The 24,893-nt window shown below is 40.4% G+C and overlaps 1 protein-coding gene and 1 long non-coding RNA gene across 4 annotated transcripts in view; both read left to right on the forward strand.

The window, feature by feature from the left end:
- The first annotated feature begins 40 nt into the window (after positions 1–40).
- On the forward strand, positions 41–21,024 carry LOC137221249 (uncharacterized). 2 transcript variants are annotated; one of them, XR_010941947.1, is made up of 5 exons: positions 41–4,487; positions 12,418–12,467; positions 17,065–17,182; positions 19,531–19,596; positions 20,736–21,024. It is a non-coding gene; the product is annotated as an uncharacterized lncRNA (long non-coding RNA). The 2 variants fall into 2 exon arrangements; XR_010941946.1 differs by lacking the exons at positions 19,531–19,596; positions 20,736–21,024 and having other exon boundaries at positions 17,065–18,100.
- Positions 21,025–21,350: 326 nt separating this feature from the next.
- The window catches only part of GHR (growth hormone receptor), a 272,691-nt gene continuing 269,148 nt past the window's right edge, over positions 21,351–24,893 (forward strand). The window contains exon 1 of one of the 2 annotated variants that reach the window (XM_067730609.1): positions 21,351–21,783. The gene's annotated coding sequence lies outside the window, so the exon portion shown is untranslated. Of the gene's footprint in view, positions 21,784–22,508; positions 22,532–24,893 lie in introns of those variants that run through there. The other variant, XM_067730610.1, reaches the window with a different exon arrangement.

Here is a 24,893-nt window from a genome sequence, read left to right on the forward strand (position 1 = left end):
GGTGGCAGCGGTGGTGGAGGGTGGGTCTGTGGTAGCTTTCCTCTGATTACTTCAATTTTCTTGGTGAATTAAGAAGCAAGGTCACAGCTAAAAGAGAGGTTGGAGAAGAGGAGTTGGAGGTTTGAGAGGAGATGAGAGATATGAAATAATCATCTGAAATTGTATGCCCTGTTATATAATTGGTAAGTCATTCTGAATGGGCTCAGATGGGTAGGATAGTAGCATTAGTCAGAAAATTAAAGAGCTACAACTTAAGCATTATTCACCCAGAAAAATACGGGCATGCCTGAAGTCATTGCTCCCAAAACGCAAACCCTGACAGTTCTCCTTTATGACTTAACATCAAGACACTGAGTTACACCTGTTCTCTGTGCTTCTCTTTCATTACAACACTTCACTTTGGGGTTGAGAATTTTTAAGCCAATTTCCTTTTAGCCGCTTGCCATTTTGCTATTAGTTACTGTTTAACAAGAGCCATATCAGTCATGCCGCACCTCCAGGGACGGGGTGGATATGTGTGTTTCTGGCAAGATAGGAGTTTGTTTCTTCTGTTTCCTTTTAATTCTTTGTTTCAACCAGGAAAACAAAAACAAAAAAATGAAAACCTAGGTTTCTCTGCTTCATTTTGGTGATGGTGTATCAAAAGGAGACCATCCACATAAACTGCGATATCTCAGTTTTGTTTCATAGGCACATTTGCCAAATTAAAATCTGGGTTATTTCCCCTCATGGGTAAAAGAAAAGAAAATGATATTTTCAGGTCTGGCTTAGTGCATCCATAACAAGAAGGAGCAATGTTCTTAAAGAACATGGAAGCACCTCTATTCCAGCTGCCACTGTGGAAAAAATAAGAAGGAAAGACTGAGCTTTACAGAATTCGTTTTGATCATTCAACATGTTTTCAATATGATGCTAAATTTGGTTTTTAAAGAAATAATAAACATGCAATGGCAGGTCCATTGGGCAAAATTTTGGCTTGAACTTGAAGTGGATGATAAGACAGGAATAACAGATGGGAAGAGAACACGTGAGAAGAGAAATTTTATAAACTAAATCCTGGGCTCAGTGTTTTTGGGAACTCTCAGTGCTTTGACTATTTAAATATTAACTGCACTTTTCAATGTCCTATTTTTTGTCTGATAATAACAAGTGGGGGATGAGCAAGTTATTCAACAACATTCTATTATAGTCCAAAATGCCAGAAAATCCATTCAAGGCTTCCTGTGGTATACAACTATAGGAATAAATGAATAAAACTGAAGAGACCTCTGAGGAGGAAATTGTATGATTGTATCATAGTGCCACCTGGCCTATACAGCAACACTGCTCACATGGCATCAATTTGCTGATGCAAACATGAAATTGTGTACTTTACATGGAAATTGTATATTTTCAACCTCAGGATAGGTATGAGAGGCCAATCCTTCAAAGAGAACAAATAATTTATATCATACTGCACATAGGAGACTTTCCATTTGGATGATTCACTGATTTCTGAATACTTTTGAAGTGACCATTTCTAGATCCAAATGCCTTTATCTCAGATATTATCATTATTATAGATTGCTAGCGTTATCAGACTAGAAACTTTAGGATGAGTGCAGCGGAGGAAATCAGAGACCTATCACCCAAATACTATTACTTGAATTAGAATTTATAATAAGGAACACTAATTTAAATTTTTTCGGGTATAAGCTTTTTTTTTTTAAAGCTTTGGGTGAATTCAGTTTCATTTTTATATATAGTTTACAGCTATCCATTTGTTTTAAATTATGATGTCTTTGCTTTGAGATTTAATCATGGTTTTACACTTAGATATACTCCCCAACAGGAGCACAGGACACCCATTCATCAAAGCTATAAACGACGTTTTTCTTTTGTTGCCATACATACTCTATTTTAAGGTAGAGGGAGTACTAGCCATTTCAGAACGTTTCAGAAGGAAGACTTGGCATACCCGATCAGCATGTGCAGAGGCTTGCACCCTACACTGCATATAAATTTTTTCAGACTGTGTTTTGGTAGGAGTTTATCCAGATTAGCTATAGAGTAAAAGAATGTTACAGCAGGAAGGAACCCCAGAGAGGGTCTAGGGCTCGAGGCCAACTCACCCTGCTTGTTTTATAAATTCTCCTGGAGAAGTTAAAAGACTTGCCCAATGTTACATTAATGTGTAGCATGGCCCGCATCTTCTATTATGTAGGACATTTAGGAAAGATGTACCATGTGTACATAAAAGTACAGACATGGGGTCAGACTAATGCACACTAAAATCCCTGCTTAACTGTTAGCTAGCTATGTAACCTTGAGCAAATTACTCATCCTTTCTAAAACCCAGCTTCCGTATCTTAAATTAGAGATAATAAATAACATAACATATAGGGTTGGATTGTGAATTATGTGAGGTAATCAATTTAATAGGTCATTGCACATAGAAAATAATAACACAGGAAATATATAAATCCACTATTCTCAAATTCCTGATGGTATTATAATACATAGTGAAAATAATCTGCTCTAAATGGCTTAAAAATTAAATTTGACTGGAGTTTTATCAAGAAATTCTTCATACTATTTAAATTATATTCATGAATCTCACTAGTTGCCAAGGGTATTATAATGAACCCAGGGCACTTATGCACCCAAAGTGCCTGTGTAAAACCAAGACACTTTGAAGGAGGTCTGTGTAAGTGAGAAAGTGGATGATATTACATACCCATCTGCAGGGAAAATGAACATATTACAGATACATACATACATGGCTGAAAAATGTAAGTAAACTCGTCCTCTTGATTTATCCTTTTTCATTAATTGAATCTGAATCTGATCATATTAAAATCAGATTTTGACATCCTTAAGGAATAAGTTATCATTTTAAGCAGAGACAGATGTGAGAAAAATTCTATATGATACACTTATTCTTTAGAATCTGTTGGATCCAGTGGTTTGATCTGCATGTAAGAACTCTGAACCTGATCATCAAGCATATTTTTGCAAAGTATAGCCAGTGAGATGCCAATCAACAGTGATGGCCAACTGGCATCGAAGTAACTCTTTTTGGCTGAAGAGCAAATTGTACTTGGGTCAGAGAGAAAGCCAAGTCCCTGAAGATTCTCTCACAGCATTGTAAACAGTAATAGCTCCACTGTTCAGATAAGGGGCCTGTTCAAGGCCTCCTTATAAGTAAGTAATCTAAAACACATTCAGACAGCAATGACTCTTGTTGGAACAAGATTTTAAGCAGTGCCTAAAAGTTCTTTAAAAATGTACTTAAAAGTTAAAAGAACTTTTATCTCTATTGCAAATTGGGGGTCCACTTAATTCAAATGCTGTATCATCTCAAGTTATCTAAGAAGCTGAAGGCAAGATGGAATTAGATAGTTGAAGGATTTTTTGGAGGAGACACCTGTGAAAGATGTAGGGGAGAGGGAGCAGAATAGGCTAGGAAAGCATCAGACTGTGATGAAGGTCTAGCACCTGTGTAAAGAGAGAAGGAAGGAAGGATGATGATGTATTGAATAGGAAGAGCTTCAGACTATACTACAGCTCCTACACTGCATCAATCAGGTCGATGGGGAGCCACAAAGCAGAGACTGCCCTTTAGAAGAGTCTGGTGTTGGGCAGAAATGTCCCAGCCCTAGTAGCCAGTCACTGGCTGGGTGAAGCCTGAAGAAAGTGCGGCCTTGGCATGAACATTATGGCGGATCCAAAGGTTGGGCCTCTGGAGGTTGTCTGCCAACCCCAGTACTTGCACAAAGTTCTCTGGAAAGGAGATCTGAGCATTTCCATGAATGCCACAGATGCCTTCCTAAAATAATATCCACAAGGGTTCTCCAAATGGGTTCCTTAAAAAGACAGGAGGGTTAGATAAGCATGATTGAAAAAAGAATTATATGCATTTTACTATACATGACATTATATAGGATGAAATATTGATAATAGCTGCGGTTCAGTTATTAACTTCCATTAACTTCCAGTTTCTGTACATAAGCATTGGCAAAACCTTTGGCCTTGCATGGCTTAAGCAATTGCTTCTGTGGTAAGTTCAGGTTTCCTTCTTAGCTATTTTATGGCTCAGGTTTCTTTTATCTGAGTTTCATGCAATTCTAGGTTGAAATGGCTTTTCCATCAAATAATTGACCATACTACCAGTATACTAGAAAATTATCAGTCTCAACTGTTCTTTCATTAATTCTGACTTTGTGCACTTTCAATAGCTTAATGACTCTTCTTTATTTCAAAAAACCTAAAAAGTGTTCTTCTTCTTCGACAGTCATTATGTGGGAATGATGATTTCACATATAAGATCCTTCACAGCGAGAGGAGATTGGTTCAAGATGGCAGAGTAGAAGGACGTGCTCTCACTCCCTCTTGCAAGAGCACTGGAATCACAGCTAACTGCTGAACAATCATCAACAGGAAGACACTGGAACTCACCAAAAAGAATACCCCACATCCAAAGACAAAGGAGAAGCCACAATGAGATGGTAGGAGGGGTGCAATTACAATAAAATCAAATCCCATAATTGCTGGGTGGGTGACTCACAAACTGGAGAACACTTATACACAGAAGTCCATCTACTGGAGTGAAGGTTCTGAGCCCCATGTCAGGCTTCCCAACCTGGGGGGCTGGCAATGGGAGGAGGAATTCCTAGAGAATCAGACTTTGAAGGCTAGCAGGATTTGATTGCAGGACTTTGACAGAACTGAGGGAAACAGAGACTCCACTCTTGGAGGGCACACACAAAGTAGTGTGTGCATCGGGACCCAGGGGAAGGAGCAGTGACCCCATAGGAGACTGAACCAGACTTACCTGCTAGTATTGGAGGGTCTCCTGCAGAGGTGGAGGGTGGCTGTGTCTCATCGTGAGGACAAGGACACTGGCAGCAGAAGTTCTGGGAAGTACTCCTTGGCGTGATCCCTCCCAGAGTCCGCCATTAGCCCCAACAAAGATCCCGGGTAGGCTTCAGTCTTGGGTCGCCTCAGGCCAAACAACCAACAGGGAGGGAGCCCAGCCCCACCCATCAGCAGACAAGTGGATTAAAGTTTTACTCAGCTCTGCCAACCAGAGCAACATTCAGGTCTACCCACCACCAGTCCCTCCCATCAGGAGACTTACACAAGCCTCTTATATAGCCTAATCCAACAGAGGGCAGACAGCAGTAGCAAGAAGAACTACAATCCTGCAGCCTGTGGAACAAAACCCACATTCACAGAAACATAGACAAGATGAAAAGGCAGAGGGCTATGTACCAGATGAAGGAAGAAGATAAAACCCCAGAGGGGCTTCCCTGGTGGCACAGTGGTTGAGAGTCCGCCTGCTGATGCAGGGGACATGGGTTCCTGCCCCGGTCCGGGCAGATCCCACATGCCGCGGAGCGGCTGGGCCTGTGAGCCATGGCCACTGAGCCTGCGTGTCCGGAGCCTGTGCTCCACAACAGGAGAGGCCACAACAGTGAGAGGCCCGTGTACTGCAAAAAAAAAAAAAAGATAAAACCCCAGAAAAACAAATAAACAAAGTGGCGATAGGCAACCTTCCAGAAAAATAATTCAGAATAATGATAGTGAAGATGATCCTGGACCTCGGAAAAGGAATGGAGGCAAACATTGAGAAGATGAAAGAAACGTTTAATAAGGACCTAGAAAAATTAAAGAACAAACAAATAGAGATGAACAATACAATAACTGAAATTAAAAAACACTAGAAGGAATCAATAGCAGAGTAGCTGAGGCAGAAAAATGGATAAGTGAACTGGAAGACAGAATGAGGGAATTCACTGCTGCGGAACAGAATAAAGAAAAAAGAATGAAAATAAATGAAGAAATCCTAAGAGACCTCTGGAACAATATTAAACACAACAACATTCACATTATAGGGGTCCCAGAGGAAGAGAGAGAGAAAGGACCCGAGAAGATATTTGAAGTGATTATAGTCAAAAACTTCCCTAACATGGGAAAGGAAATAGCCATCCAAGTCCAGGAAGCACAGATAATCCCATACAGGATAAACCCAAGGAGAAACATGCCAAGAAACATAGTAATCAAATTGACAAAAATTAAAGACAAAGAAAAATTATTGAAAGCAGCAAGGGGAAAACAACAAATAACATACAAAGGAACTCCCATAAGGTTAATAGCTGATTTCTCAGCAGAAAGTCTACAAGCCAGAAGGGAGTGGCATGATATATTTAAAGTGATGAAAGGGAAGAACCTACAACCAAGATTACTCTACCCGACAAGGATCTCATTCAGATTTGTTGGAGAAATCAAAAGCTTTACAGACAAGCAAAATCTGAGAGAATTCAGCACCACCATACCAGCTCTACAACAAATGCTAAAGGAGCTTCTCTAAGTGAGAAACACAAGAGAAGAAAAGGACCTACAAAAACAAATCCAAAACAATTCAGAAAATGGTAATAGGAACATATATATTGATAATTACCTTAAACGTGAATGGATTAAATGCTCCAACCAAAAGACATAGAGTGGTTGAATGGATACAAAAACAAGACTCATATATATGCTGTCTACAAGAGACCCACTTCAGACCAAGGGACACATACAGAATGAAAGTGAAGGGATGGAAAAAGATATTCCATGCAAATGGAAATCAAAGGAAAGCTGGAATAGCAATACTCATATCAGATAAAAGAGACTTTAAAATAAAGAATGTTACAAGAGACAAGGAAGGACACTACGTAATGATCAAGGGGTCAATCCAAGAAGAAAATATAACAATTATAAATATACATGCAACCAACATAGGAGCACCTCAATACATAAGGCAACTGCTAACAGCTATAAAAGAGGAAATCGACAGTAACACAGTAATAATGGGGGACTTTAACACCTCACTTACACCAATGGACAGATCATCCAAACAGAATATTAATAAGGAAACACAGCTTTAAATGACACAATAGACCAGATAGATTTAATTGATATTTATAGGACATTCCATCAAAAACGGCAGATTATACTTTCTTCTCAAGTATGCACGGCACATTCTCCAGGATAGATCACATCTTGGGTCACAAATCAAGCCTCAGTAAATTTAAGAAAATTGAAATTCTACCAAGCATCTTTTCTGACGACAACACTATGAGATTAGAAATCAATTACAGGGAAAAAAACGTAAAAAACACAAACACATGGAGACTAAACAATACGTTACTAAATAACAAAGAGATCACTGAAGAAATCAAAGAAGAAATCAAAAAATACCTAGAGACAAATGACAATGAAAACATGACAATCCAAAACCTATGGATGCAGCAAAAGTAGTTCTAAGAGGGAAGTTTATAGCAATACAATCCTATCTCAAGAAACAACAAACACCTCAAATAAACAATCTACCCTTATACCTAAAAGAACTAGAGGAAGAGGAACAAACAAAACCCAAAATTAGTAGAAGGAAAGAAATCCTAAAGATCAGAGCAGAAAAAAATGAAATAGAAACAAAGAAAATAATAGCAGAGATCAATAAAACTAAAAGGTGGTTCTTTGAGTAGATAAACAAAATTGATAAACCATTAGCCAGACTCATCAAGAAAAAGAGGGAGAGGACTCAAATCATTAAAATTAGAAATGAAAAACGAGAAGTTACAACAGATACCACAGAAATATAGGGCTTCCCTGGTGGCGCGGTGGTTGGGGGTCCGCCTGCCGATGCAGGGGGCGGGAGTTCGTGCCCCGGTCCGGGAGGATCCCGCGTGCCGCGGAGCGGCTGGGCCCGTGGGCCGTGGCCGCTGGGCCTGTGCGTCCAGAGCCTGTGCTCCGCAACGGGAGAGGCCATGGCGGTGAGAGGCCCGCGTACCACAAAAAAAAAAAAAAAAAAAAAGAAATACAAAGCATCCTAAGAGACTACTACAAGCAACTCTATGCCAATAAAATGGACAACCTGGAAGAAATGGACAAATCCTTAGAAAGGTATAAAATTCCAAGACTGAACCAGGAAGAAATAGAAAATATGAACAGACCAATCACAAGTAATGAAATTGAAACTGTGATTAAAAATCTTCCAACAAACAAAATTCTAGCAGCAGATGGCTTCACATTTAGAGAAGAGCTAACACCCATCCTCCTCAAACTCTTCCAAAAGATTTCAGAGGAAGGAACACGGCCAAACTCATTCTATGAGGCCACCATCACCCTGATACCAAAATCAGACAAAGATACTACAAAAAAGAAAATTACAGACCAATATCACTGATGAATATAGATGCAAAAATCCTCAACAAAATACTAGCAAACAGAATCCAACAGCACATTAAAAGGATCATACACCATGATCAAGTGGGATTTCTCCCAGGGATGCAAGGATCCTTCAATATATGCAAATCAATCAATGTGATACACCATATTAACAAATTGAGGAATAAAAACCATATGATCAACTCAATAGATGCAGAAAAAGATTTTGACAAAATTCAACACCAATTTATGATAAAAACTCTCCAGAAAGTGGGCATAGAGGGAACCTACCTCAACATAATAAAGGCCATATATGACAAACCCACAGCAAACATCATTCTCAATGGTGAAAAACTGAAAGCATTTCCTCTAAGATCAGGAAGAAGACAAGGATGCCCACTCTCACCACTATTATTCAACATAGTTTTGGAAGTCTTAGCCACGGCAATCAGAGAAGAAAAACAAATAAAAGGAATACAAATTGGAAAAGAAGAAGTAGAACTGTCACTGTTTGCAAATGACATGATACTATACATAGTGAATACTAAAGATGCTACCAGAAAACTACTAGAGCTAATTAATGAATCTGGTAAAGTTGCAGGATACTAAATTACTGCAGAGAAATCTCTTGCATTCCTATACACTAATGGTGAAAATCTGAAAGAGAAATTAAGGAAACACTCCCATTTACCACTGCAACAAAAAGAATAAAATACCTAGGATTAAACCTACCTAGGGAGACAAAAGGCCTGTTTGCAGAAAACTATAAGACACTGATGAAAGAAATTAATGATGATACCAACAGATGGAGAGATATACCGTGTTCTTGGACTGGAAGAATCAATATTGTGAAAATGACTATACTACCCAAAGCAATCTACAGATTCAATGCAATCCCTATCAAATTACCAATGGCATTTTTTACCGAACTGGAAGAAAAAAATCTTCAAATTTATATGGAGACACAAAAGACTCCGAATAGCCAAAGCGGTCTTGAGGGGAAAAAACGGAGCTGGAGGAATCAGGCTCCTGGACTTCAGACTATACTATAAAGCTACAGTAATCAAGACAATATGGTACTGGCACAAAACAAATATAGATCAATGGATAGAAAGCCCAGAGATAAACCCATGCACCTATGGTCAACTAATCTATGACAAAGGAGGCAAGGATATACAATGGACAAAAGACAGTCTCTTCAATAAGTCGTGCTGGGAGAACTGGACAGCTACATGTAAAAGAATGAAATTAGAACACTCCCTAACACCATATACAAAAATAAACTCAAAATGGATTAGGGACCTAAATGTAAGACCGGACACTATAAAACTCTTAGAGGAAAACATAGGAAGAACACTCTTGGACATAAATCACAGCATGATCCTTTTTGATCCACCTCCTAGAGTAATGGAAATAAAAATAAACAAATGGGACCTAATGAAACTTAAAAGTTTTTGCACAGCAAAGTAAACTACAAACAAAACAAAAAGACAACCCTCAGAATGGGAGAAAATATTTGCAAATGAATCATCGGACAAAGGATTAATCTCCAAAATACATAAACAGCTAATGCAGCTCAATATTAAAAAAACAAACAACCCAATCGAAAAATAGGCAGAAGACCTAAATAGACATTTCTCCAAAGAAGACATACAGATGGCCAAGAAGCACATGAAAAGCTGCTCAACATCACTAATTATTAGGGAAATGCAAGTCAAAACTACAATGAGGTATCACCTCACACCAGTTAGAATGGGCATCATCAGAAAATCTACAAACAACAAATGCTGGAGAGGGTGTGGAGAAAAAGGAACCCTCTTGCACTGTTGGTGGGAATGTAAATTGATACAGCCACTATGGAGAACAGTATGGAGGTTCCTTAAAAAACTAAAAATAGAACCACCATATGACCCAGCAATCTGATTACTGGGCATATACCCAGAGAAAACCATAATTCTAAAAGACACATGCAACCCAATGTTCAATGCAGCACTATTTACAATAGCCAGGACATGGAAGCAACCTAAATGCCCATCGTCAGATGAATGGATTAAGAAGATGTGATACATTTGTACAATGGAATATTACTCAGCCATAAAAAGGAATGAAATTGGGTCATTTGTAGAGACGTGGATGGATCTAGAGACTGTCATACAGATTGAAGTAAATCAAAGAGGAAAACAAATACGTATAATGCATATATGTGGAACCTAGAAAAATGGTACAGATGAACCTGTTTGCAGGGCAGAAATGGAGACACAGATGCAGAGAATGAATGTATGGCCACCAAGGGGGGAAAGTGGTGGGGAGGGGGTGGTGTGATGAATTGGGAGATTGGGATTGACATATATACACTAATATGTATAAAATGGATAACTAATAAGAACCTGCTGTATAAAAAAATAAATAAAATATAATTCTAAAAAAAAAGATCATTCACAGCGCTACTGTTTCTGAGCTGCCTCTGTTGTTCTACACTGGGAAGATAGGGCAGCAAGACAGTGGCGTAGGTTTTATGTCCCCGGCTTTTTGGAAGAAAAGTAACTGTAAGGATTGAATCTGAGAAGAAACAAACCATAGCCTGTTAGGCTTTGCTCTGTACAACACTGCTAAACCTCTCACTGCAATGACCCAGAAGTGTTTCCACCAATTTCATAACTTCTAAATCTAAACTACACTAACACCATCCCCAGGCCTGACCAGACCAGCCTCTTTTGTGGCATATTTAGAATTTCTATTTTTAAAAGAATCATCTCCAGCTTCTAACTAAAACCCTTCATTTGGGTAGAAATGTATCACAAAGCACATCATATGCAGAGCATTCAAGCAGAAAAGCTATCATGTCTTCTTTGAAATCCACCAGGGAGCAAGAATTACAGAGTTTTTCCTTAGTAAATTCTGCGACCAGATAAATTAACAAAGTACAGATTACCTCCTGAGCTAAACTCTTTTCATGATAGCATAATCCAACCTTAACCTAGGATGTGCCAAGAAGTCTAACAACTCCTCCCCAGGAAAGAATGCACATCTCCTCCCTGACTTGTGCTGAGACCATAATCTGCTGGGCACAGAGATGGAGTGCCAACACTCAGAAGAAATAAAAGAAACTGATTATAGTGGGAGCTGGAATGAGTGACCAGCCTTAGCCCACTGTGAACTCTTCCTTTCTTCAGAATATACAAATAAACTGGGTCTGTATTAAGCCTACGGGAAGGGAGGCCTTATGGGGATTTTTATCATAACCATCATTCTCTGAGTCATTTTTGCTTGAATGGTTTTAAGACCTCTCAAGAAAGTTGGGTTAATAACGATGCCAATTTTTTTTCCTTTTTTTTTTTAACATCTTTATTGGAGTGTAATTGCTTTACCATGTTGTGTTAGTTTCTGCTGTATAACAAAGCAAATCAGCTATATGTATACATATATTCCCATATCCCCTCCCTCCTGCGTCTCCCTCCCACCCTCCCTATCCCACCCCTCTAGGTGGTCACAAAGCACCGAGCTGATCTCCCTGTGCTATGTGGCTGCTTCCCACTAGCTAGCTATTTTACATTTGGTGGTGTATGTATGTCAGTGCTACTCTCTCACCAAATTTTAATGTAAACAATTCTTATTGAAAGTAAAACTCTCTAATCTATTGCTTTATGTTGTTAATGGAAGACAGTTTTCAACCTTAGTCTGAGTCAAAGTAGTTGACTTAGTTTGGCTATACTACCTGTTTCTTAAACCAAAGCAGTTGTATTACTTTCACCTTTATAAAAAATCATTGCTTTTAAAAAAATTACAGAAGTTGTCTTTGCTCACTGAAAAAAAATCTAAAAAATCAAAACTATATAAAGACTGAATTTGTGAAAGTTTTAAACTCACTAGAAAATTCAAACAGTACACAATACTATATGAAATACAGAGTGAATATTCACCTTTCCCCACTTGCCCTTTCCCATATCCCCTCTCTAGGGGTAACCCAGATCTTTTGCTATGCATTCTTACAAAAGTTGGTTCATACTTTAGTTTTCTGCAACTATTTTTATTTAATAATAGATCACTAACAGCAGCCCATATCAGTGAAGACTAGTCTATCTCATTCTTGGTATATTTGCATCCCACTCCATTGTATAAACTTTTGATTTAATTGATTATACTACGGAGTATTTTGTCATCAAGTTGTCTGTATTGCTATTAAATATGGAATAAATATCGTTGTCCATATGTCTTTTTACTCAGGTAGACGTTACTGTTGGACAATCCCAGAAGTAGAATCGATGGTTCAAAGGGTATGCAGAATTTAAATTTTTATATATGTTGCCAAATTGTCTTTTGAAAATGTTACTAACCATGCATTACCATCATTATATGGGAGTGTGCCTTTCCTCATGTACTTGCCATTCTAGATGTTATCTCTTTTTTTAATTTAATTTTTATTTTATATTGGGGTATAGTTGACTTACAATGTTTTGTTAGTTTCAGTTGTACAGAAAAGTGGTTACGTTATACATATACATATATCCATTCTTCTTCAGATTCTTTTCCCATATAGGTTATTATAGAATATTGGGTAGACTTCCCTGTGCTATACAGTAGGTCCTTATTGATTATCTATTTTATCAATCTTTTTGATGTGCTAATTCCCCATTTGGAAATCACTGAAAACGTTATCACCTTCAGAGACAAATTTCCAAATATGGAAATGCGATTTTATTTATTCCAACATTCTAAGTTTGAGAAAGATTTGGATGCATATTTTATATACCAAAAACTAAGAGGTGGAATAAGTGACTACACTAAGGAGAACTATGCATCAGCAGCTAAGAATCCTTCCTCCCATCGGGTGGTCCCCAAATTGATAAGAATTAAAACAGTGGTGGCAATCCCCAAGTTACTTTCAAGGTTTCAGTCTTTCCATCTTTTCAAGATTGAGTATAATGAGGTGAAATATCATAGGCTTTGAAGTCTTAGAACTGAGATCAAATCTCTACTCTCATTCTGAGTAAGTGAATGAATGCTCTCTTGGTTGGGTTTCCTCAAATGAAAAGTGGTGGTATTTGGGCTGATCTCAAGGCAGAGTTAACTATGTAAGGTAATAAATGATAGCTGTGATGAGCAAATGGATGAATATGACCATGTAAAAATTAAATGTCTTTTCATAGAAACAATATACCATTTTACCAAAACAATATACCAAAGTCAAAAGATAAACAATATAGAATCATTTTTAAATTGCCTTCATTCATATAATTTAGCAAAATTTTGTGAGTTTATAAGTATATACCTCTAAAAGTGGAATTTCTGGGTGAAAGAATACATGCATTTAAAACTTTATCAACATGCCAAATGATCCTGAAAATCGATTTTGCCTATTTACATTCTCAATCGACATTGAATAAGAATGTCTTTGTCCCCACACCCTGACTAATAGTGCATATTATTAACATGTTTTATCTTTTCCAGTATGATAGATTAAAAAAAAAAGTTTTTTATTGTTTTGATTTACACTTTTAGCAGTGAATAAATTTGAGCATCTTTTCATGTTTATAATTATTTTAATTTTTCTATTTTTCTGTGAATTATCTCTTCTTAATTATCTTTGAAGTGTCTATTTTTCTATTGGGTAACTTGTCTATTTTTTAGAAATCAGTTTTTAAGAGCCCTTTATAGTTAATTAAGTCTTTCTTCTGTCTTATCTGTTGCAAATAAATTTTCATTCTATATTCTTTTGTGTTCATTTTTTTTACCATGGGAATATGCTATGTTTTAAAATTAAAATTCTAGAATATATGTAAACATATATTATATTATGATGTATCTATATCTGTGTATAATCACTTTCTTCTAATGCAAAATATACATTACCCATAATAAAGCCAGATAGGAAACATGAAACACCAAATTCCTGCCCACTGAGTGAAACTATGTTAACCCAATTTTATCTCACAGTGATCTGCAGCTCAATTTTGTATTTATATAAAGAGATTAATGAAAATGGGAATATAAGTGAACTTATACTTGGTACACAATCTCCTTCAAAGTATGGAATTCTTGGGGAAAACCATAAATTAAGCAACTACTTTGTTTTAAAAATTATAAGCACTTAATTCATCCCTGTGAATGTGTAAATAGTTTCTCATAAATTAATTTGTGGCTCATCTTAAATAAATATTTGAATTTTGACAAGACCGTTCTACAAACAAAGCCTTAACCAAAAGAAGAGATTTTGACATTGGAATTGCATGCCCAGAAAGACAAATCTGGGGTACAGCAGTGTGAGAAGACAGTGGGGAATTTTATTAGAGGAAACTTTGATGACCTTGATTCATGTCACAAAAATTGGGCTGCTGATTCCACCAGTCCTATTATGACCACTTTCAATAACTGAAAGTTACTAATGCTGTTTATTTCTGCAAACTTATTTCTGGAGAGTGCTCTAAAGGGGAAAAAAACAGGCTCTACGTTTTGATGATTTTCATTTTGGAATCAACACCCATCAGGCATCAGGCATGCAAATGTGGTTTAAAATTTTATTAACGTCTTCGTGAGTTACAAACATAAGTGAAACAGTCGATGTATTTACAGTAAACCTAATAAACCTCCAGATAATGCAGTAGTTAGGTCAATCTTTTACTTCAAGTAATCCCATGAAAGCCGAGAATTGTAAATAAATCTCAAATATCTTATTCATTTTGTTTTTTTGTTTATCTGGATGGATTTTGCTCAAACCCTGGGACACATAGTTCCACAGATTAAGATTTTTATGAACTACAAGTGCAATTACAATTTTAAATACCAGCATTCTCAAATCTAAGATATTACTAAATTAAAATAACTTTGAACCAAAACTTTCTGTGGTCACTATGAAATAAATACTTTATGTTCTTACAATTAAATTTTACCAATGACTTTGAGTTAAAAAAGAGTTAAAGATGAGTGTGAGATTGCCTCTAATTTCTGGCAGCATTTTCCCACTTTGGTATCTGCACATGAATTTTCAGAGGGAAAGAATGTCCCTCAGTCTCGTCTTATACAACATCACTAATACATCATCCAGCCCACTATGTTGAGTCCCTGTATGATGACCTTCAGGAACAATTTCTTGTATGTTTTGGTTTCAGAAGAAGATGCACTTCTAAGCAATTCTTGGCTTTCACCCTATGGAAAGTATACATCTTATAATGGATCATGTTTTCTTATTTCTTATGGTCACAAAGAAGCTCAGAGCCAAAACTGTGGCCCACTTCTAGCAAATGAACAGGATGTTATAATATTTACTTCAAGAGCTAACTATCCTTGCCTGTTATCTTAGTTTTATACCCTATTTTTCTTCCATTCCCATTTTTTCATGTTTTATTTTTTCATCTTTATGGCTTATATATTTCTCCAGAAGGCACCTCAAATCCTCTTTTAGAAGATGGGGGCTAGGAAAATATTAAACAGATAGATATAAATAAGGCAAATAAATAATAAAATAGATAATAAGGCATATTGACAGAATAAAAACTATTATTATATATAAAAATTATATAATAAATTGATGAGAGGTAGTACCTCATTTCACATTGTACAATGAACGTGTTTCTAGAATGTTGCTTGTGAATCAAATTATTTTAAAGCGAATATACATTTAATCTACTAGAGGAGCTAGTAGAATGGCATTATGAAATGCCATTCAAGCATTTCATAAAGCACAGAATGTTAGCATCATATGAACACTCAACTTCTGATATAGATGAGGTTTTTGTTATGCAGACTCAGGTTTTATGTTCCCTGATTTAAAAGAAAACTATTTACAAATGGAGTATAATCTTTAAAAGTTGTGAATCACTATGTTGTACACAAGAAACATAATATTGTAAATCAACTATACCTCAATTAAAAAAAAAAGAAAACTAGAGTGTAAAACTGTAAAAGTCCTTGTTCTTTCATTCCCCCTACTCCCTCCCACTTTCTAAAATTTTTCACTCCTAGAGGAAACCACAGTTAATAATTTAATGTAATTTTTCCATATAATTTAAAAAATTAGTATTCATATCAACAATATATATTATATATAGAGAGAGGTTGGGGGAAATTTTTAAAGTTTTCTGTGGTCTGCTGGTTTAAAAACAGAAGATAGACAAAATGGTTGGCATGGATAACTGGAGAAGCTGTGGAGGAGTCCCAAGAACGGACTTGACCCAGAAAGGCTCTGGGTTCCCATCCAACTCCTATAACTATCTAATTGCATGATTTGGTCCAGTTGCTTTACTTCTTTAACCAGCTTCCTCACTGATAGAGGATAATCACACCTTCCTCATGGGACTGCTGTGAAGAAAAATTGACATAATTGCTGTGAATGTGCTCGGAATACTCTATAGTGTTAGGAAAACGTAGGAGAAAAAAATTTATGAAGCAAATTTAATTTAAACAGACATTCTGATTTATTATTTGCCTACAACAGTTGAGACCTATTGACTTAGCTCTCAAATTCTCTTATCCAAGATATTGTGAGTTCCTCTGGTTAACACATCTCAGCCTTCACCTGGTTCAGCAAGTGCTGCAGAGGGCCAGGGACCTTGAGTAAAGTTCTGTTACCCTGCAAGCCCTCGCTCTCCTCAAGGAGTTCTCCAGCAGTTCCTCCCCTCACCTGACCTTTCCTGGTTTCACTGGGTAGACAATGGGTGGTAGGCAGGTCGGTTCCTTTCGTATGCAAAGCGTTCAGTATTCTTCCTCTTGGGTTTTCATTATTCCCTGGAGAAGTCTGATTAGCAAACTAGATTGATAGTTTATTTAGTAGCTGGAAATACGCTGTGTGCCTAATTTCTATAAAAATTGCTATGAAAAACTTTTTCATACCTGCTCAGATCCCTTTCTCATGCACATCTTTTTTTGCTTTTATAGTCCCACCTCTTTTAAAAATAAAGAGGATAGAAGGAAAGAACCACGTAATATGTGAAGATAAAAAGTAGGAAAGGATCGAATGTGAAAGAAAAGAAGGGATGGAAATGCCCTGATCATGGTAAGGTTGCTAAATTCACTTCCTTGGAGTGTAGGCTGACTGACAACAGGTGGAAATTGGATCAGAGCTGGGGGCTCCCACCACATCTACTGGACTTCAAGGCTTCTGCCATTTCCATTACTCCAGAACACCTAGTTGGAAGCTCATGGCCCTCCTCTATCTTGTGGTGACCATAATGGGATTGAATTTGATACTGGGAACAGCAATTTATGAAGGATTTTGATGAATTGGAGTGTATACTAAGGTGGAGGTCCAGCATGGTGTAGGATCTGGAAACCTCATCACATGAGAAGTAGTGGGAAGACCTGCATGTGTTTGGCCTGGAGGAGAGATAACTTATGGTGAGATATGTGGAAAGTGTGTCTCATGAAAAAAAGCAAATTTAAATTTCTAAATTTTCCCTATGTGCTCTAGAGATAGGATCAGGTATAAATAATAGAATAGCAGATTCTGGCTAAAGTACTCTTAACAAATGGTGCAGTCACAAAATGGAACTCGGTTCCCAATGAGGGAGCTAATGGCTTACTCATCAATATAATTATCCAGACAGAAGCTGGAGGACCATGTATCAGATGCTTTTCACAAACAAGCTTTTGCATTTGGTGGGAGGATAGAGGAAATAATCTCAAAATATTAAAAAAAATTTTTTTAAATTTTTACACTTAAGTCATTTAAAGGGAAACATTCATTCATGAGTCTCTGTTGAGACCTATCTTGTTTGGCTCCTTTCCACCCACTGGCTGCACATGGATGGCATTGCCCAGGTCCTGAGCTTTTCTGGGGATGGTTCTGAGTCCACTAGAGAGAGTCCAGGCAATCATATTCCTTTTAGTTTTTAAGAGCTCTGAATCGAAATACCAATTTTTTTTGAAATTCATAAAATAAATGGTGATTTTAAGCTTTAATTCTGGCTCTGGGACCTCCTCATAAGTCTTGGCTAAGAATTTCCAGATCATGAAATAGTTTTTCCCCTGTTGCCTTTCAATAGAGGAAAGAAAAGATGAATACATTCCTCAGCTGTTTTCTTCCCTTCATGATTCCCCTGCCATCCTCTCAACCAAGGCAATTGAGGGTGAGGGCTGGGGACAGGGGTGGGGAGCGTCAAGGGTGCTCTTCCAGGGTGTTCACAGCATCACATGCTCAACTCCACAATATGCCCTGAGTCCTGGGCAAGGAAGGAATTCCCAGCATTCTTCCACCTGTTACCTGGCTTTCCTGAAACCCTTATCCTACTATAGTTTCCTCTGAGCAGCACTTCAGTGATTTACCTATTTATTATGTTTATTATTGTTCACTGCCTCTCCCAAATAGAATGTAAGCCCCATGAGGGCAAGGTCTTTGTAAACGTGCCATGTAAGTTTTGTTCCCTGAGGCATCTTACGTTCATAGAACAAATCTGTCATGGTGCAGGCTCTTCAACATTTGTCGAAAGAACCTAGTGGATGGGAATTCAGTGTTAGTTTCAAAAATCCTTTAAAGTAGGTGTGCTTTATTTCTAGAATCTTACTAGTTTTACCAGTAAATATTGTATTAGTTTGGATCCCCCAGGAAAACAGGACCAGTAGGAGTTTGAGAGACTACAGCAGTAATTCAGGTGAAAGACCATGGTGGTTCGGACCAGATGTTAGGCATGGAGGGGTCAGGAAGTGACCCGATTTTGAATGTGGAGTGTGAGAAAATGTGGAGGATGGCAGTTCAGAGCTCTGTATAAAGATCTGGGTTTGAGATACAAATTTGGAAGTTCTACATTTTCATTCAATTTGGTTAAGCATTTATTGGGCATCGTACCATTTGCTGGGCACCAATGTAGACATTTTAGGTACAGATACTCAGAATATATAGTGCCTCCCTCAGAGGTCTCATAATTAATGGGAAAAGTATTCATGTTAGTAAAAACTGAAATATTTAATACAAGTAGGTATAAAGACCCATGAGGATGCAGATGCAGGGATAGTTAATTAATTAATTCCACCTTTGGGAAAAGCCAGGCACTAAACAATTGAGCTGGAATTTGAAGGTTAAGGAGAATTTCCCTATATGGTCTCCAGGCAGCGGGGAAGGAATGGTAAGTACAGTTTCACATTTCATGAGGTAAATGTACTCTGGCATGCCTTAACTTGTAGCAAGTTAGTTAATTCAGTACCTGATACATTCTCCCTCATAATCTGGAAACTATAAAGAGGCAAATACTACTATAGACCTATACATGATCATATATGAGATCAGAGGATCTCTATTCAGGGGGCTTAAAAAGGACTGCCTTTCATGTAAGTTGCAAATTTATGTCTGGTTCCATAATTTTTTACATTAACCAATGTTTTCTGTGCATGATGACCTTTCTCCCAAAGACGGAGCAGTCAGCTTCCCTGTCTCACAGAATGAAGGCTCCAGATGAACCCAGAGGAAGAAAGAAGGTAATCTTTCTTTGCTAAGCATGGCCCTGAAATCATCTCAGGGTATAAACGATAGAACTTAGAAAATATTTTGTGAGTCCCTCTGGCACCTGCTAGAAGATTCTCTGAGCTTGAGGGTGAGGGGGGCGGGCAAGAATGAGAAGGCACAGAAGGGATATAAAGAGAGAATTTGGCAGTGTCAGAGTCTGAAAGGCCAAATTGGAAGTTCATCTCAGAAGGAGTGGAGTCAGCATTCGTGGACTGCCTGGTCTCCAGTGCTGCCCTTTCAGCCAGCTTGGCAGTACTGACCACCCAGCAGGTGTTCTGCCTGCCTGTGCCCTAATCTCTCTCTATGTGGGCAATTCCCCTTTTAAAAACTCCAGACATTGGTAAGCACTCCTACTGCTCTAGCAAAGCATGGAACCCCAGAAATCAAGGGATTAGGGGTGGTTCTTAGGGAAAGGAAGCCTCATTATAGTTGAGTGGGATACAGCTAGAGCAGGACCAGTTCAAGATCAACACCCATCCTGCCTCCTGCCTCAGAATGGGACAGTGTGGTCCACACCCCTACTAGAATCTTTCCCCCTCCTTTCATTCTGGGTGTCTTTGCCTTGAACAGTTGGGTTGTTGAGCCACAGCTGAGCGCCAGAAAAGACTCTAAGGAACAGAATTTTCCACTTCTTGGATTCCTTTAAAAAGAAGGGTATCTTATGTGACATCTGCTGCCCGAAGTCTTTGGTACTATGCTCCTTCCCAAGTCTTGGCATACCTGTGCTATTTTCCATGCCCTGGGGATTTTTTATTCTAGTGCTAAGAAGCTTGGTTTCTTTAAGTTGTTGCTTAAACATTTCTCTCCGGGTATAAATTTGGCTTTGTGTCTGGGAACCCTGTAAAAAAAATGTCATTTAGTAAGCCGAATCTGTTAAATAAATGATGTTACAACTGGCTGTCAGTAATAAAGTAAATAGTAAAAAGATAGCATGATGGGCTGCTCTGTCAGATCTCAGACAACCTGGAAGTGGACTTTTGAACTTTCTACTTAGAAAAGCATGTGGTGACTGGGAGTTTGATGCTTTAACAAAATGACAGGCTTATGCAGAACGATACTGACTTTCTGAAGCACTTTGACAGCTTCTTCTCTCACTTTCTTTTCACTGCAGTAGAATGAGGTGGGCAGGCCCGTACTTGACAGATGTCCAGCGCAAGACATTTAAACACCACGTTCCCTAGGTCACACACAAGTACAGTTCTCAGGCCGAGGTCTGTGTCTGGACACCCTGCTTCCCTGTGCTCCAGTTTCTGGACATACCCCTATTCTAACATGCCTCGTGTCCTTGGTAAATTACTTCATCTCTCTTGCCTCCGTTTTCTAACCTCTGAAGTAAGGTCCTTTAACTATCTTTTCACCATGCCCCAGGGAGCAGGAGTTTGGAAATTGGTTGCAGGTGTAAAGAGGCAATGTTTGGTTTGCCAGTTACGCTTTCCAAGCTGTCTTGTCCGTTTCCCCCCCTCCCTACCCCCCCCCCGCCCCCATTCCAGCAGAAAGCTAACCTTTCTGTAAGCGTTCCCTTGAATTTGTTGACTGCATTTAGGTTCTTTTAGGTCCTGCCTTCTTTTTGGGAACAGGGGTGGGCGGAGAGGAAGGAAGTGTCCTGCAACTACCAATATTTTCCTCTAGGAGGAGCCGCACAGCCCAGATGAGAGTGACACGCACCAACTCCAACTCCTCGCCGGGGAACGCTTCATCCCAGTTCCGCGGAGTGCTCGGTCCGAACTGCGCTCGGCGCCTCCCCAGCGGGTCTCGAACCAGCCGCCCTGAGCTCCCGCTTCCCCTCGCTGCGACAGCCTGGATCCCGAGGGCGGCGGGCCGGGCGCGGCGTGACCCCTAGTGAACGGCGCCCGCCGGTTCTCACCCCTCCCCTCCCCTCCCATCCTCCCTTCCCGTTTCACCCCTCCCCTCCCCCTCCCCAAGCCTGACAGCCCGGGAGCTGCCAAGCAGGGCGCAGCCATGGGAAGAGGAGGCGGTCTAGGGAGCGGCGGCGGCGGCAGCAGCGGCGGCTGCTGCAGCGGCGGCGGCGGCGGCTGCTGCTGCTGAGCCGAGGCAGCGGCGAGGACCCCGGGCTGGGGCCGCGCAGGCCGGAGGGCCCCGCGCCCTCGGCCCCAGCGCGGCCGCGAACCGCTCTCTCTCTCCGGAGGCGAGGCTCGGAGGTACTGGAAGGGAGCTCCGGAATCGGGCTCTGATTTTCCCCATGTTGTGTCGGGGGGCCTGGGAGTGGAGCCTGGGACGCCAGTTGTTTATGAAAGTGGGGATCTGTCTTATGTATTTACACGGATAATTTTTGTCCTGGTGACTTGGGGGTTGGCACTGCTCCCCTCCTCTTCACCAAGAAGTTGTTTTCTGCTGGTGGGTAGTTGTAACCCGATCCACGCTCTCAACGTGTGCGTGTGTGTATGTGTAAGTGGGTGGGGGCGTCAGGGAGTTGGGGGTGACAGGCGAACCATCCCACGCTGGCGCCTGCTCCCACCCGCGTTTGCGGTGCCTGGAGGGGCTTCCTCCGAAGCCAGTTTTGTTAAAGTCTTAGAAGTTTTGCGACTGTTTCTGTTTGACATCATCAGCCAGCCGGGCTGGGGCAGGAACTGCTGAGGCTTCGCTGCTAAGCGGGGAGAGGTCCTGGCTGCGCCGCGGGAGGAGAGGGGAGGTTGTTCGGCTGTGCGCCTCTACACCGCGCGCTCCTTCCCAAAGCGCACCACCCTTGCGCGTTTCTGCGGACTGCAGCCGCGCATTGGCACCAGCGGAGCTGGGGTCAGTTAGAGTCACGGCCACCAGTCCCCATGAGCTGGGGTGGGTGGAGATCGTGGCGAGCCGAACTCCTCCAGCCCTGAACACACTCGTGGTTATGAAATCAACCAGGCTTAAAGTTTTGACAGAATTGCCCGAGGCAAGAGAGCCGCGCGGGTGAGTGGGGTAGCGACGGGTCTGGGGAGAAGACTCCGGCGGCGCGCAGAGGGTGCTGGGCAGGGTCACCCACTTGCGGGTGCACAGGGAAGTCTGTTTTGGGGTAAGTGCTTTATATATGAGCCTGAGCGGGGGGTACGCCTGCTGGGGTCATGCTGTGGGAGTGGGTGGCCCGGTGCAGGGTCAGTGGGCTGAATGGGTGTACGTGCGCGCTGTGTGTGTGCGCGCGGTGTGTGTGCGCGCGTGTGTGCGCCTGGGGGGGGGGCGTGTCGGAGTCTGAGCCAGTAGGGTGTGCAGGGGGGTTGGAGGGAGGAGGCCAGAGAGGTGCCGCCCGCCTGTTTGTGCCGCCAGGAGACCTTGGAAGGGACGGGGAAAGGTAACAGGAGGCCAGAGGGTTGGGAAGTCTCAGGAGTTTCTGAATAGGATTTAAGTACCACGGACTTTAAAATACTAATCCCTTTGCCTTCGAAAGTCTGGAGGTGGAGGTTTCTGGAGCTCTCAGGAGACCTGCATAGGAGGACGGAGGGTCTAGGAGACGTGTTAATGTGTGGGTTCAGAAGCCCGGCGACGCGGACCCAGGTTGGATCCGTGGATCTGAGATTCCCAGGGTACTGTTGTGCACAGCCTCTGGGGTGTTTAGACTCCCTGGTGTGTGTGCCTGGGAAGGCACTCATCTTTCCTCACCTGAGCAGGTGGTGTCATCCTGGAAGTCCTCCTCTCTGGGGTGCCAGGGTATAGACCTTGGAGGTCTATAGTATTGAAACATTTCCAGAAATTAAAATGCTGGATAGGAACGAAATAAAATGATTTAGTAGACAGAATTGTTGGTTCCATCTTTTCTGTGATTGAGGATTCTTCTTCCTTTTGAGAAAAACAAAGCTCAGTGTTCCCAGATTAGATTTCAAGGAGTCTGGCCATTCGTGGTTTCCCTTCAGATGGACTTTAGATGGAGCTGGAAGGATGTGTTTTAAGTCCAGAGACCACTGGAAAACTTCATTCTTAGCTTAAGTATGTCCCGTCTCTCATCTTCTTCCACCCTCGTAAACTTTTTGCTTCATGTGAGTCTAAGGAAAGTTGGTGAGTCAACATTCAGCTTTTCTTTTGGAGTAAATATATCACAGTGAAATTATAGCTTGGGTCTCCTGAATGGCATGGAAAACCAACACTTAATGGGCAGAGGTGTGAAATGAAAATCTATAAATGCATTGACAAAGCGACGACACGAGTGCATTTTTTTCCAAACTGAGCATAACTTTGTCTTGCAAATATTTGTTCTAGGCAGAGTTTGGGGCTGTGTTTTTGATTGTTAGTTTTTAGACAGCAGACTTCGCATCATAAACCTCTTAAAAATGGATTCTAGATGCCTTTTCTGTGCTATCTCTGGTGCCTGTGTTAACAGATGTATACGGTGCTTAGTAACCTATGGAATTGTGTTGAGTATCTTGTTAGCTCAAGACAAAATGTTTATAGCATAATGTAATAAATGAGCCCTAGCTGCACTCTGCTTCTGCTAATCGCGTGAAGCACCCCAGCATGGAAACAAATCTTGAAGTTGATCCAACTTGGCGAGCCTTTTTGGCTATCTGCTGGTAAGCGTTGTTAATGTAAAGATAAATCTGAGTGATACACTGAGAATGTGGCACAGCAAATTGTTTAGCTCAGGAAAAAGGCATGGGTTATATTTTTTAAATCTGTTAATCTTAAGCTTCTCTGGTCATTCCACTGGTAAATTGCACAATTCTGGAGATTTGGTTTACTTTCAGGGAAGACATTTTTTAAAAGTATGTCAATAATGAAAATAACTTCTATTTTTTAGTGTGTTCACATGCGTCCATACAAACCGTCACTTTTTCTTCTTAAAAAAGAAAACCCTGGGCTTACCTGGTGGCGCAGTGGTTGGGAGTCCGCCTGCCGATGCAGGGGACACGGGTTCGTGCCCCGGTCCGGGAGGATCCCACATGCCGCGGAGCGGCTGGGCCCGTGAGCCATGGCCGCTGAGCCTGCGCGTCCGGAGCCTGTGCTCCGTAATGGGAGAGGCCACAATGGTGAGAGGCCCACATACCACACAAAAAATAAATAAATAAATAAAAAGAAAACCCTATAATATCTGTGGTAGTGACAAATAATATGAGTATTCAAATCACGTAATCACTTTCTGAATCTTGAATTGATAAGAACTGAAGTTCGGTAAGGCTGAAGTCAGACCTTGGCTAATTGGGTAAACAAGGCAACACAGGATGCCTTTTTGGCAAGTGATTTTTTTTCAACCCGGGGCAATATAATGGAAACAATATACTCAATAACATGGTTGATTAGTATGATCACCGACTTTATAGGTAACTCCCTACTGGGGCAAGAACTT

The sequence above is a fragment of the Pseudorca crassidens genome, chromosome 3, assembly GCF_039906515.1.
Source record: "Pseudorca crassidens isolate mPseCra1 chromosome 3, mPseCra1.hap1, whole genome shotgun sequence".
Classification (NCBI taxonomy): Eukaryota; Metazoa; Chordata; class Mammalia; order Artiodactyla; family Delphinidae; genus Pseudorca; species Pseudorca crassidens.